Source organism: Gossypium hirsutum, chromosome A12, assembly GCF_007990345.1.
Source record: "Gossypium hirsutum isolate 1008001.06 chromosome A12, Gossypium_hirsutum_v2.1, whole genome shotgun sequence".
In the NCBI taxonomy this organism is placed as follows: Eukaryota; Viridiplantae; Streptophyta; class Magnoliopsida; order Malvales; family Malvaceae; genus Gossypium; species Gossypium hirsutum.
Genome location: NC_053435.1, coordinates 82,611,641 through 82,625,834, shown reverse-complemented (window position 1 = coordinate 82,625,834; position 14,194 = coordinate 82,611,641).

The following is a 14,194-nucleotide window of genomic DNA, read 5'->3' as shown; positions in this document are numbered from 1 at the left end:
AATAGATAGAGGATTTGCACAACCGAGTTTCTCGCCCTGGAGAGTTCCCTTATTATTTGTGAAAAAGAAAGATGGCACGATGAGAATATGTATAGACTACCGACAACTTAACAAAGTGACGATAAAGAATAAATATCCTTTACCCAAAATAGATGATTTGTTTGATCAGTTAAAAGGGGAAACAATGTTTTCAAAAATAGATTTGAGATCGGGCTATTATCAGTTGCGAGTTAAAGATTTTGATGTGCTAAAGACCGCATTTAGAACGAGGTATGGTCATTATGAATTCTTTGTTATGGCTTTTGGACTAAAAAATGCACCTGCTGTCTTTATGGACTTAATGAACTGGATTTTCAGACTTTACCTAGATCAATTTGTAGTTGTATTCATTGATGACATTTTACTCACGAGATGAAACTGAACATGCCGAGCATTTGAGAATTGTATTGCAGACTCTGCGTGATATGCAGTTATATTCAAAGTTCAGTAAATGTGAATTCTGGTTATGTGAGGTTGGTTTTCTGGGTCATATAGTGTCAGTCGCGGGTATCCAAGTCGATCCGAGTAAGATTTCTGCAATAATAGATTGGAAGCCTCCAAGAAATGTTTCTGAGGTCCGTAGTTTTCTGGGACTAGCAGGATATTATAGACGATTTGTGAAATGCTTTTCAATGATTGTTACTCTGTTGACGAGATTGCTTTAAAAAGATGTAAAGTTTGAATGGTTTGAGAAATGTTAGAAAAGTTTTGATGAACTGAAAGCTCTTTTGATTAAAGCTCTAGTGTTAGTATAGCCAGAATCGGGTAGAGAGTTTGTGATCTATAGTGATGCATTGTTAATGGTTTGGGCTGGGTTTTGATATAGGAAGACAAAGTCATAGCTTATGCCTCGAGACAGTTGAAACTGCATAAAAAGAATTACCCGATGCACGATTTGGAGTTAGCAGCTATTGTGTTTGCGTTGAAGATTTGACACCATTATCTGTTTGGTGAGAAATGTTATGTTTATTTAGATCATAAGAGTTTGAAATATCTGAAGACTTAGAAAGATTTGAATTTACGATAGAGAAGATGGTTAGAATTACTAAAAGATTATGAGCTAGTGATTGACTACCATCTGGGAAAAACAAATGTTGTTGCTGATGCATTAAGCAGGAAATCTTTGTTTGCTCTTTGTGCAATGAATACTCAGTTGGCTCTATCTGAAGACGACTCAATTTTAGCTGAGTTGAAAGCGAGACCGTTGTTTTACAGCATATTGTGAAGCTCAGAAAGTTGATAATGAAATGTTAGCCAAACGAGTTCAATGTGATTCGAACCCTGATTCAGAATTTCAAGTTGATGCTGATGATTGTTTAAGGTTCAGAGACCGAATATGTGTTCCAAGAAATTCAGGGTTGATTCAGATGATTTTGAACAAAGCACATAATAGCCGTTATTTTGTTCATCCAGGAAGTACAAAAATGTATAACAACTTAAAATAGTTTTATTAGAGGCATGGTATGAAATGATATATTTCAGAGTTTATTTCTAAATGTTTGATTTGTCAGCAAGTTAAAGCTGAGAATCAGGTACTGTCTGATTTATTGCAGCTGACTATGATTCTCGAGTGGAAATGAGATAGAGTGACTATGGATTTTGTGTCGAGATTGCCCCTATCTCCGAGAAAGAAAGATGCGATCTGGGTTATAGTTGACAAATTAACAAAATCGACTCATTTCATTCTGGTACAAACGTACTATTCGTTAAAAAAGTTAGCTGAGTTGTATATCTCCGAGGTTGTGAGATTACATAGAGTACCTATTTCTATTGTTTCGGATAGAGACCCGAGGTTAACATTGAGGTTTTGGAAGAAACTGCAAGATGTGCTGGGTACAAAATTATATTTTAGTACTGCATTTCACCTACAGACAGATGGTCAATCCCAGCGAGTTATACAAATACTCGAGGATATGTTGAAATGTTGTATTCTTGAGTTCGAAGGTACGTGGGAAAAGTATTAGTCATTGGTTGAATTCACATATAACAATAGTTTCCAATCGAGTATTAAAATGGCACCGTACAAGCTTTATACGGTCGAAAGTGTTGAACACTGTTGTACTGGACCGAGCTAAGCGAGAATAAGATTCACGGGGTCAATTTGATTAAAGAGACTGAATAGAAAGTGAAAGTATTTCGTGATAGTCTAAAAACAGTGTCAGATCGTCAAAAATCATACGTAGATTTGAAACGGAAAGATATTGAGTTTTAGACCGAGGAGAAAGTGTTTTTGAAAGTGTCTTCATGGAAGAAAATACTTCAATTCGGTCGTAAAGGCAAATTGAGTCCGGGATTCATTAAGCCGTATGAGATCATTGAAAGAATAGGTCTAGTGGCATATCGGTTAGTTTTACCGAGCGAGTTAGAGAAGATTCATGACGTTTTTTATGTATCGATGCTTCGGTGTTATTGATCTGACCCTTCACATGTAAATTCCCCGACTGAGGTTGAAATTCAATCAGATATGTGGTATAGTGAAGAACCAATTCAGATTCTAGCTCGTGAGATCAAAGAACTGAGAAATAAGAAAATTGCATTAGTGAAAGTATTATGGCATCGACACGGGATTGAAGAAGCTACGTGGGAACCCGAGGATGCTATGAGAGAACAATATCCAAACCTATTCACATGATTTTTGGGGACGAAAATCCTTAAGGGGGGAAAGTTGTAATAGGCCGATTTTACCTAAACCGGAATAGTGGTTTTGGAACCAAAAATCCGTCATCAGAAAATTATTTTAATGTTATTTTTGGTGTTTATAGCATGTAAATATGTTTGTGTGAAAATTTCGTAAAATAATTTTAGTGTTTGAGTGCTTAATTTGACGAAAGGATTAAATCGCATCAAATGCAAAAGTAGCATGCTATAAGTTAAATTAAAGGTGTTTATGTTGTGAATAGACCATTGATAGTGGGAATGGTCATAAATGGGCATATATTATGATGATTCTAAATGGTTTAGTTAAGGTTAAATATGTAATTTGTTAAATAAACTTAACATAAATAAAACCAAAACCAAAATTATGTGTTATCATTATCTTTTAACCGAAATTAAAGAAGAAGAAAAAGCTTTTACACTCATATAGGGTTCGGCAAACTCTTTTATTGATTAAGGTACGATTTTAGCTCGGTTTTTGATGATTTTTAAGTTTTTTTGATCGGTTCTTTGAGAACTAGCTAGTCCGTACCCTAATTTCTTTATTGGTTGATGAATTTTTGAGTTTCCATTGATGATAGCTTGATATTTTTGAATGTTGATGATGGAAAATTAATAATTATTGATAGATTAATATGTTTTGTCAAGTGATTTTTTTAAGAAAACATAAATTAGGGATTAAATTGTGAAAAGATGAAAATGTGGGGGGTTAAAAGTGTGAATAAATGAAAGTTAAGTGCTGCAGGGATCTATAGTAAATTCGGCCAAGCATGGGCTTTGTCAAATTTAGTGTAATTTGTGTTTTTGTGAAATAAGGACTAAATTGAATAAATGTGAAGCTTTAGGGGCTAAAGTGTAAAAATGCCCAAATAGGTATTTTTGGATGAAATTGAATGATTTGATGAATAAATGAGTTAATTTTGAATGTATATAGATCAAGAACGAAAGAAATTGGATTTAGATCGAGGGAAATCGAATGTTGTTGAGTAGTCGATCCGATCCGTTCAGTGTATATACGAGGTAAGTTCATGTGCAAATAAATGTCTTTAAATTGAATTACATATGTTTATTTGTCCTTGAACTACTATGAATGTTGAACAAGTAAATACAAATGTTGAACAAGTAAATACAAGCAAGAATCGACGAAGTTACAATATCTGAAAGTCCCGTACAAGCCTTAGGAATAGTATAGGATACAAATGTCATGACATTAGGTTACCGAGATGTAATTACATGTAGGACCATGTCTAGGACATTGGCATTGTATTGTGATTACGTGTAAGACCATGTCTAGGACATTGGCATCGTTAATCAATTTCGTGTAAGACCCTGTCTGGGACAGTGGCATCGATATGTAATAACATGTAAGACCATATCTGGGACATGACATTGTACGAGCTATATGTGATTGCTGAATATAACGATTTCGAATGGTTCAACAGGCAAAGCCAAGTCGAGAAAGAATGTATGCATGAGTTAAGTGACTCAGGTTCGTACGAGATTTATTAGAGTATTGAAAAGGGAAGTATTTGATGAATTCAATTATGATATTAAATATGTGTACAATGAGAAAGGTTTGTGAACTTGTATGTGTTTAGCTATGCTTAACATATTTGAATTGATATGCAAATATTCATGTGATGGCTTTATTTGTATATGGCTTACTAAGCTTTTAAAGCTTACTTTTTGTGTTCTTTCCCTAGTTTATAGGTTATCGAAGCTAGCTTGGACTCGGGGATTGTCAGGAAACGTCATCACACTATCGATCATCTTGTTGGTACTTTTGAAGCTTTCTAAATATGGTATATGGCATGTATAGGCTAGTAGTTTGATGATAAGTTTTGAGATATGATATTAGCCATTTGTAATGGCTTGTGAAATGATGTAAATGTTGGTGTGTATGGCCATTTAAGGTTGCTTGAATTAGGTGTTTGGTAAGTAATTCATGATGTATAAGTTATCATATGTTTTGGTTTGTTTGGTATGGTTATATGGTTGCTCAAGTAACTAGTTGTCACTTGGTGAGTTAATGCTTGAATGATGATATGTTGTGGCTTGGTTTTGAGATGATGAAATGGTTTGATTTGAAGCATGAAATAGATGATAAGATGATGAGGAAATGCATTTAGAAATTATGTAAGTTTGATGATTTTGGCATATTAATTTGGTATGTTTTGGTTATGGATTTAAGTATTTAAGAGAATGGTTTATAAATGGCATGAAATGTATATGAATTGGCATGTTTTGGCTGCCTATAAATGTATTGAAATGGTACCATATTGGTTGCTTGGTGTGCTTGAGAAAAGGGTGGCAAATTGGCTTTGCAAATAGCCTATTTTTGTCCACATGGGCAGAGACACGGGCGTGTCTCTCAGCCGTGTGCGACATACGGTCATGCTACACGGCCGTGTGTCCCCTGAGGTACCCTTTCAAATTAAGTTAGTATAACCTATAGGTTTGACATGGCCTAGACACACAGACGTGTCTACTGGCCTTGTGTGACATACGGGCTGGCACATGGGCGTGTGGTCGGCCGTGTGACCCAAGTTAGTAACCCCTCTAGTATTCACACGGTCTGGCACACGGGCGTGTTTTTGGCCGTGTGGTGCAAGTCAGAATGTATGCCCTATTTTCACACGATCTGTGACACGGGCGTGTCTGGTAGCCGTGAGAGGCACACGGCCTGTTCACATAGGCGTGTGACCTTTAAATGATTGAAAATTTTATAGGTTTCCTAAAGTTTGCAAATGTTATCGGTTTAGTCCTGAACTACTTTTAAGCATGTTTTAAGGTCTCGTAGGATCTTATAAGGGACAATATGGATGAGTTGAATGGATATTAATTATGAATGCATAAATGTATGTGAATGTTGTGCATTATCCGGTAATGCCTCGTAACCCTATTCTGGCGACGGATATGGGTTAGGGGTGTTACAGCCGGGTTTTGGGGTGTTACATCCAATGTATTGTCAGTCTAATGAGTCATATCTATGTCTCTATCTTTTAGGAGTTATTTGCTTTGATGCTCAAGATAAAACATCTCCTCAATTGGACTTGATAGACAACATATTAACTTTTCATTGTTTATTTCCAATTAGACTAATGACATGTTTAGGTTCATCTATTAATATAAATTGTCTTTCCGCATTACAATCCGATCACGTAATACCGCTTGGTATTAGTTAAACATTAGGTAATCAATGAACTAATATTTGATTTCATTTTTCTTTTCGTACAAAAGCCATTGAGGATAATATACAAGGGTATTAATGTAATTTATGAATATTTTAATCAAACCAATTTTTTCAAAAAAATACAAGTATACAAAATGAATATACTACACTTAGGGTACCAAATTCAAGAAAAAGGATGTTGCTAAGAGCCAAAATAGCAGAAAGAAAATGGTTCCTAAGTTGGTAGGCACTTCTCCAGGCACTAAATGAGAAAAATAGAAAACATATAGAACATAGAAAGATGATTATGCAATTCGGTTTCCCTACATTTGCGGAGTCTAGCTCAGTGAGAAATATGCACTCTCTTCAACAATTAGAAAGTGAACCTACTGAATCACACACACAATGATCATTTTCCTCACCCTTGCACTTTAATGATACAAGACTCTTACCACTGTTAACACCCTTTGTGATCATAAAAAGTAAAACTCACAACAACTGGTTTTACTTTAAAAATAACACTTTTACAAAAATATTCCTAGGCAAGTCTCTTAAATATATAGACATTGATTTTGAGATTTGCTTATAATAGAAGATCTAATACAATCTCAATAAAATAGTAATGCGATAAGAATAATAGAATATGATAATAACATATGAAATAAATATGGACTCTATGATAGCTTATCAACAGAACCACAATCCAATCTAAAGTCCATAATCAAAGGGACTGCTTTGAGGAATTTCGGTCCAAATCAATTACCAATATTTTGTATTCCCAAGCAGCATCATCTTCCATAAGACTAGATACTCACCAAATAATCATCATAGCCCAAATATATGATATAATAAATTGTCAACATTTCAATATGAACACTGCGTTCACATAGATTCGGTGGGTAGGGGAGTGAGCACTCCCTCTAACACCAAATTATCTCATCTTTTTCAACAGGTAATTATATGTTTTGAAATTTCATTCACTACCAACAATAAATAATGTGTAATTAAAATCATGCATACTACTTCCTGATGTAATTCTAATCCCAATATCACAATCTGGTTATTTCTAGAGACTGCATCGAAACAAACCACTCTTTTTGTATATTTAGTGTTCCAATATAGGTTTATTGATCTATCCTTGGAGCTAAAATTGGATAAGAATTTATGAATATTAACCTTAATACTCCCCTTGATAAAACCGGTGAATAATAAAAGAGCAAACATATTTATTTCTATATCATTTTTAAGTGGTGATTTTCATTTGATGGGTATAGTAAGTATCAATAATACACTTCCATTATCATGTTATATACAACCAATTTTTGGTTGATGAGTGGTATAGAATCATAACACCCTTTCTACTCAAGTATAATCAAGACCAAACTAGAAGACTTCTTTATCAAATTCTATTTCTTTTTACTTATAAATACACACAATTTCATTCACTATAAAATTCATTATAACAGAAATAAAATAAAAATTATTACACCAAATCAAGATACTTCATTGTCAAATTCTAATTTTTATATTTATGAATACTCACATTTTTGCAGTTTCGCTCATTATAAAATTCATTATAATTGTAATAGAATAAAAATTATTATACCAGACCAACAGACTTCATTATCAAATTCTAATTTTTTTTTTTTACTTATGAACTCAATTAACTTGATAAAGATATTGATGATGGGATACAAATACTTACTAAAACACCAATAAGTATTAAAAATTGTACTTTGGCCTTTTAAAAATTGATGAAATTGTAAATTTATAAATGGTAAAATTATGCTTTGACCTCTCAAAATTTTATAATTAAATTTTGACCTCCCTACAAAAATTCTACACCCTTTCCTAATTAGTGGCGGAGCCACTAAGAGACCCTGGAGGCCATGCGCCCTTTAAAATGGTAGATTTTTAATTTAGGCTCTTTATAATTTATAAAATTTTAAATTAGTAATGGTAAAATTACACTTTACCCTCCCAAAAATGATAAAAATTTGATTTAACCTTTTAAAAATTATAAAGATATAGATTATTAAAATGATGAAATTACATTTTTACTATCGTAAAAATATACAATTTAATTTTAGCACCAAAAAGAATTTTCTGGCTCCGCCACTGCGCTTGATATATATTGTCATTTATTATAAAATATATATTGTGATATTTAATAACTGTAAAATATTTTTAAAAAAGTTAAAATTATAAATATAGTTGATCAATTATAAATATATTTTATCGTATTATTTAAACTTTTAATTTCCTAAAATTTATATCCATATTTGAAGTTACAAATGAAAGTTTATCCTTTATTATTTATAGTCCTTGGGATACTTAGTTTTAATTTAATTTTTGGGTAAACTATTAAAATAGTCACTTTTGTTTGTCTCAGGTTACATTTTAGTTACTTATATTTGAAATGTTACGTTTTAGTCATTTACATTATCGTATTGTAATATTTTAGTCACTAAATGTCAATTGTCATTAATGGTGTAATGATAAGTTGACGTGACCCATTAAATCATCATTTCAAACGAAAATTTTAGGCTAAATTATACAATTGGTCCCTATATTTTTTCGTCTTGAGCAATTTAAATTTTTTTCTTTTATGTTCTTTGAACTTTTTTTTCCATTCTCCTTCTCCCTCTGTTTTTCTCTCTTCTCCATTTCTTTTAATATAGTTTTCTATATTTTTCATTTGTTAAAACTAGTACCTATACTTTTATGTTTTGAAAATTTTAATTTTTTTTCTTCTTTTTTCTTTATTTTCCTTTTATTCTTCCCTTTATTTTTATCTTTTTTCATATTCTTCACTGTACAAACATAATCTTTACCCACCAAATAAACAAAGTCGTTATTTCTTTCACATAATTCCTAAATTGAATTTCACTCAAAACCAAATATCGATCATTCTTAATCACACCTCGATTAGATATAACCTAATTTTGAAACTAAAATTGGATCTAACTAATCAATATAAAAAAAATCATATCCTTAATCAAATCAAAACATAAATTGAATTCTTTATATTTAAAACAAAAATTTTGCATTTCCAAACTTTTATAGAATCATGTAGATTACTCCTTTCATTTTCTTTTAATTTCTAACGAATAAAATTAAGCAAATGATAAATTTGATCTAAATCTTCTTGAATATTTCCAAGCAAGCTTGATTGGAAACCGAACATGGATGAATCAAAGAGAGAAAGGGAGCATGGAACCAAACTAGTTTGGGTAAAGTTGAGGGTAAGTTTTGTATAGTGGTTGTTTTAGTCATTAAAAGTGTAGAGCTCGTTTTAAGAATCCATGAAACAACATAGTTTCAAGAGAGTGGAATACTGTAGGTAAGATAGATAAAGTGGTCGTGGGGGTTGGTTAGGAGGTTAAGGGAACGTGCTTGAGAAACTTTGTTGAGGATGGACTGCCATATGTAGCAACTGGCGAGGTGTTCGAGTGAGGCGAGCTTGTGGACTCGGCAATTGAGAGATCCAAATTGGTTCGTTAAAGCGATGATGGACGATGAGAGCTTGTAATTGTGGGGTGTGAATATGCGAAGCAAGTTTTATTTTGGTTTCAGCTTTCGCCTTTTCTGTTTTCATAAACATAAAAAAGTTTCAACATATCTAAAATATAGAAAAACTGCATTAAAAAGGATGGAGAAGGGAGGAAAACAGAGAGACAAGCATAAAAGAATAGAAAAAAAGATAAAAAAGAAAGTTAAAAGAACATAAAAGAAAAATAAATAAATTGCTTAAAACGAAAAAATATGGGGACTAATTGTATAATTTAACCTAATTTTTTTGTTTGAAATGATATTCAACATGCCACGTCAGCTTATTGTTACACCGTTAACGACAATTAATGGTTGAGTGACTAAAATGTTACAACACGTTAATGTAAGTGACAAAAACGTAACATTTCAAACATAAATGACTAAAATGTAATTTGAAGTAAATAAAAGTAACTATTTTAATAGTTTACCCTTAATTTTTTTAATAACTTGAGAGTGTTGCTTTAATTTTTGTTCTAATTCTAAGTGAGCATGAAGTATTATAAAAGAATTTTAGTGGATAAAATATAATATTGTAATTAAATTAACTTGGATTAAAAGATAAGACTGTTTTTGCCCTTGGACCCGTTCAGCACAATTCAAAATATATGGGCTTAACGCCTATCGGTAATGTCTTGTGGCTTTTTACCTCCTTGAGGCGGATCACCATTTTATTTTATTTTATTTTGTAATTAAATATACTCAACTTTATTATTTTTTTCAAAAATTCAATTATCATCTCTATTTTTTTATAATTGTGACCAATTATAATATTTATAAAATAATGGTTTATAATATACATATTTGTTAACATTTATAAAATAAAATTAAATATAATTATTTGTTAGAGTTGTGTGACCCAAATTCCTGTTAAATAAAATAAATTTGCAAGTTAAGTTAACCCGATTTTTTGCGTTTTGGGAACACACCTAGTTCATTTTAAATACTACAGCAATCCCGAGCCCTCCAAAACATAAGAAACAACATCCCATTGACCAATTAGCAATCAATTTACGAATCGACACATAATCCCGAAATAACGCACATAACTTACTGTCGACAAGAACAAATATCAACACGGTTTAGACCATCAGAGCGAAACTCTTTCACCAACGCCTTCTCCTACAAAAATTTCGCAGTAATCAAACCCCTATCTACGCCAAAAACGTAACTACGGAGATGATATATCAAACAGTTTACCGAAAATATTACTTAAAACGAAAGTAACCCTATTACCTATATCCCACGACAAGCACCAGAATTCGGGTTTAACACGAGAAGCAAAGAGAAAATTTGCACAGATTAGCCAGGAGAAAGAATGGAGGAAGAAACTCACCTCAGAATTCCTGGAGGAGAGAGAAAAATGAAATTTGAAAAAAAATTTTGAAATCCCCTATTTCTCTCCCACTAACCCACTAACTCACAACTACATCAAAATTTTAGCTCAACTGAAACTCTATCAGACAACCGAACAAAAATTAACACCCTCACTAACATAAGGATTCGAACACAAGACCTCCAATATACTAACCCCTTTACCACTCGATCCAATAGACTCATTCTAATATGGATTAACAGACAATTTTATATAAGCCCATTTAACAAGGATAAGGCTAGGATCTAAAATAACAAAATTTTCAAAAGTGGGGCTTGAACCCAAGACCTCAAACACACACCCAGAACACTTAGCCACTGAAACAGATACACATTTGTGTCAAGTATTTACAGAAATAAAAATAAATTATTCAGTGCATTACAATCCAATTATGTCTCGCAAATAGGGTATTGTAGGAGGTATTGATGGGGAAACCCTTATCCGTCTTACGGAATAAGTTAGAAAGTCTTTATGCGACTAAGTCTTTGGCTAACCGTTTAGTGTTTAAACAACGTCTATTTACGTTTTGCTTGAACGAGGATGAGTTTTTTAGAGATCACATTTGTCAATTTATTACTTTTTTGAATGATTTAAAGAATGTTAAGGTTAAGGTTGACGATGAAGATCAGACTATGCTATTATTGTACTTTTTACCCTCTTCATACAAGTCTTAAGGAACCTTGATTTATGGTAGAGACAAAATGTCATTCGAGGATGTGAAGGGTCAGTTGTTGAGTAAAGACAAACTCAAAATGAGTTTGGTTCAGATAGCAAGGCAGATAAGGAAGGTTCCATTTTGGTTACATCAAAGAAATGAGACAAAATGTGTCGCTATTGTAAGAAGTTAGGTCACGTCAAAGTAGATTGTTATAAATTGAGAAATAAAAAGGCTGCTAAGAGTAACGAGGAAGGTTCCATTTTGGTTGCATCGAAGAAATGATTTCTTATTAGTGTCAACAAGCGATAGCTCTGAGCTTACGTATGAGTGGGTCCTAGATTCAGGATGATCTTTCCACATGTGTCCCAACAGAGAATGGTTCTCCACATATAGTTTGGTTGATAGTGGAGTTGTGCGCATGAGAAATGATTCATCCAGTAAGGTAATCTGTATTGGTATTGTTAAAATTATGATGCACGATGAGATGATTAGGACACTCCTAGATGTCAGGTATGTACCTGATTTACAAAAGAATATCATTTTCTTGAGTATTTTAGACTCAAAAGGTTGCAAAATAAACATCGATTTGAGCAACATTAAGGTATCTCATGGGGCTCTCATTTTGATAAAAGGTAAAATGACTGATAGTCTTTATATTCTAGAAGGTTCTACAGTGATCCATGAAACCGGATGTCACTCGTCTGTTATGGAGTCGAAGTCAACTCGTTTGGATCAAAGGCAACTTGGTCATAGGCGGGAAAAACGTATGACCGTTTCATTGAACAGAGGTTCTCTTTTGGATGCAGATTATGAAAAGTTAGGGCACTGTGTTCGTGAAAATTAGACCCGGGTTAGTTTTGTTTTGGCAGTGCACAAGTTGAAGGCTAGAAGTCTTCTAGCTTCTATGCATAGATTCGACTCAGTTAATTCCCTGCATAGTTCAAGATAGGCCCATGGTGGGCTTTGACAAAGATAGCGTTGTGAGAATTCGTGTCAAGTGGATATTGTTAGAGTTGTGTGACCCAATTTCCTGTTAAATAAAATAAGAGATTGCTTGTAAAACAAGTTAAACAAAATACATTCTTTCTAGAAGATTTAGTATTTATTAGTATAATATATTTAGCATTTATTAGCATGATCTATTTGACCTACGAATTTAGTTTATAAATAAACTCTTTTACAACCTTAGAAAATACACTCATTAAAGGTTATAACTCGTAACACTTTTGGAGAATTTTATGTTTACGTTTTGAGGGTTCTTTATTTCCAGATTTTGGGGTTTAGTTTTTATCTTCATCTTTGGTACTCTTCGTTCTTTTTCCATTATAGTAAAATTATCTTTGTTGGTGGTTTTTTTTATCTATTTGGATGAGTTTTTTCACGTTAAATTTATGTGGTCAATTTATCAATTTCTTCCATTATTTGTACTTGTTCGTTGCTTAATCAGGTCGATCTCTAACATTATCGAATCACAATTATAATAAAAAATTATATAAAAATGGAAATTAAATTTTTAATGAAAAATGAAAAGTCTAATTTGATATTATATAAAAACAACTGCTTTTCAAATAACGATCTCATAATGACTTTATTCATAACAAAAGAGTTGATAAATTTTCCATTTTGCCTTTATTAATTCCCAATTCCCACTCTTTATTTCTCCTACAGCTAGGATGTAGATATATTAAAAAGGCAATTTTAACATTACTAAAGTGTTTAAAATAATTTTAAAGACTATTTATCCCTATTTTCTAGTAATTTGCAGAAACCAAAAATTGTTTGACTTATTAATTGGATTTGAAACTTAGTGTAGTGCTTTGATATTAGATAATCTTCCAAGGACTTTGGATGCTTGCAACTTGCATTGGTTATAAAATATTAAAAAAATAAAATAAAATGAAATAAGACACTTTTTTTTTTAAGGTGAGAAGAGACATTTTTGGATATTGTTATACTTCTAAAGCTTTCTCATTAGAATAATCATCCTCTAATGAGTTGGCAACACAACCTTGCCATTGCTTCACTAAATGGACTTGCTGTAACATCCCTCACTTGATCCGATCGTCAGGTCCGAGTTACGAGATATTATAATCGTTGTCGGGGCAACTATAAAAAACTAACATTCAAAATAAACATAAATCATACAATCTTAACCATTTTAATTCATAATCATTATATACAACCTTTCTCGAGTCTTATACAAACCTACGTATGCTTTAGAATTAACCCGAAATCGCATTAGGACGGAATTGCGACATTTTCAAAGTTTCAAAATGACATCACAATGTTTGAAACCCTAGTTCTTCTGGAGAAGAAAGATGAAGAGAAATTACAAGAAATGGATTTGAGATTGCTTTCCAATCGAAGGATTAAAGATTGAAATGTTTGAAACCATAGTTCTTCCGGAGAAGAAAGATGAAGAGAAATGATTTTTATTTTCTTTTAATTTGGCTTATACATTTTAATTAGTTTATTAATTAATTATAATTAACTTAATTAACTTATAATTAATTAAACTTAAGCTTAATTAACACTTTTTATGGTTTAGAACTCATCCCCACTATCGTTTAACATAATTGGAAGGCTTAAATTGCTCAATTGGTCCTTTAATTAATTAAAAATCCATAGCGATTAACATTTACCACTTTTATAGTTTAGTCCTTATATCTTAATTAAATGTCCAATTGAAAAAAAATTAAAGAACCAAAATTTAATTAAAATTTATACTAACATCGTAAATATTATT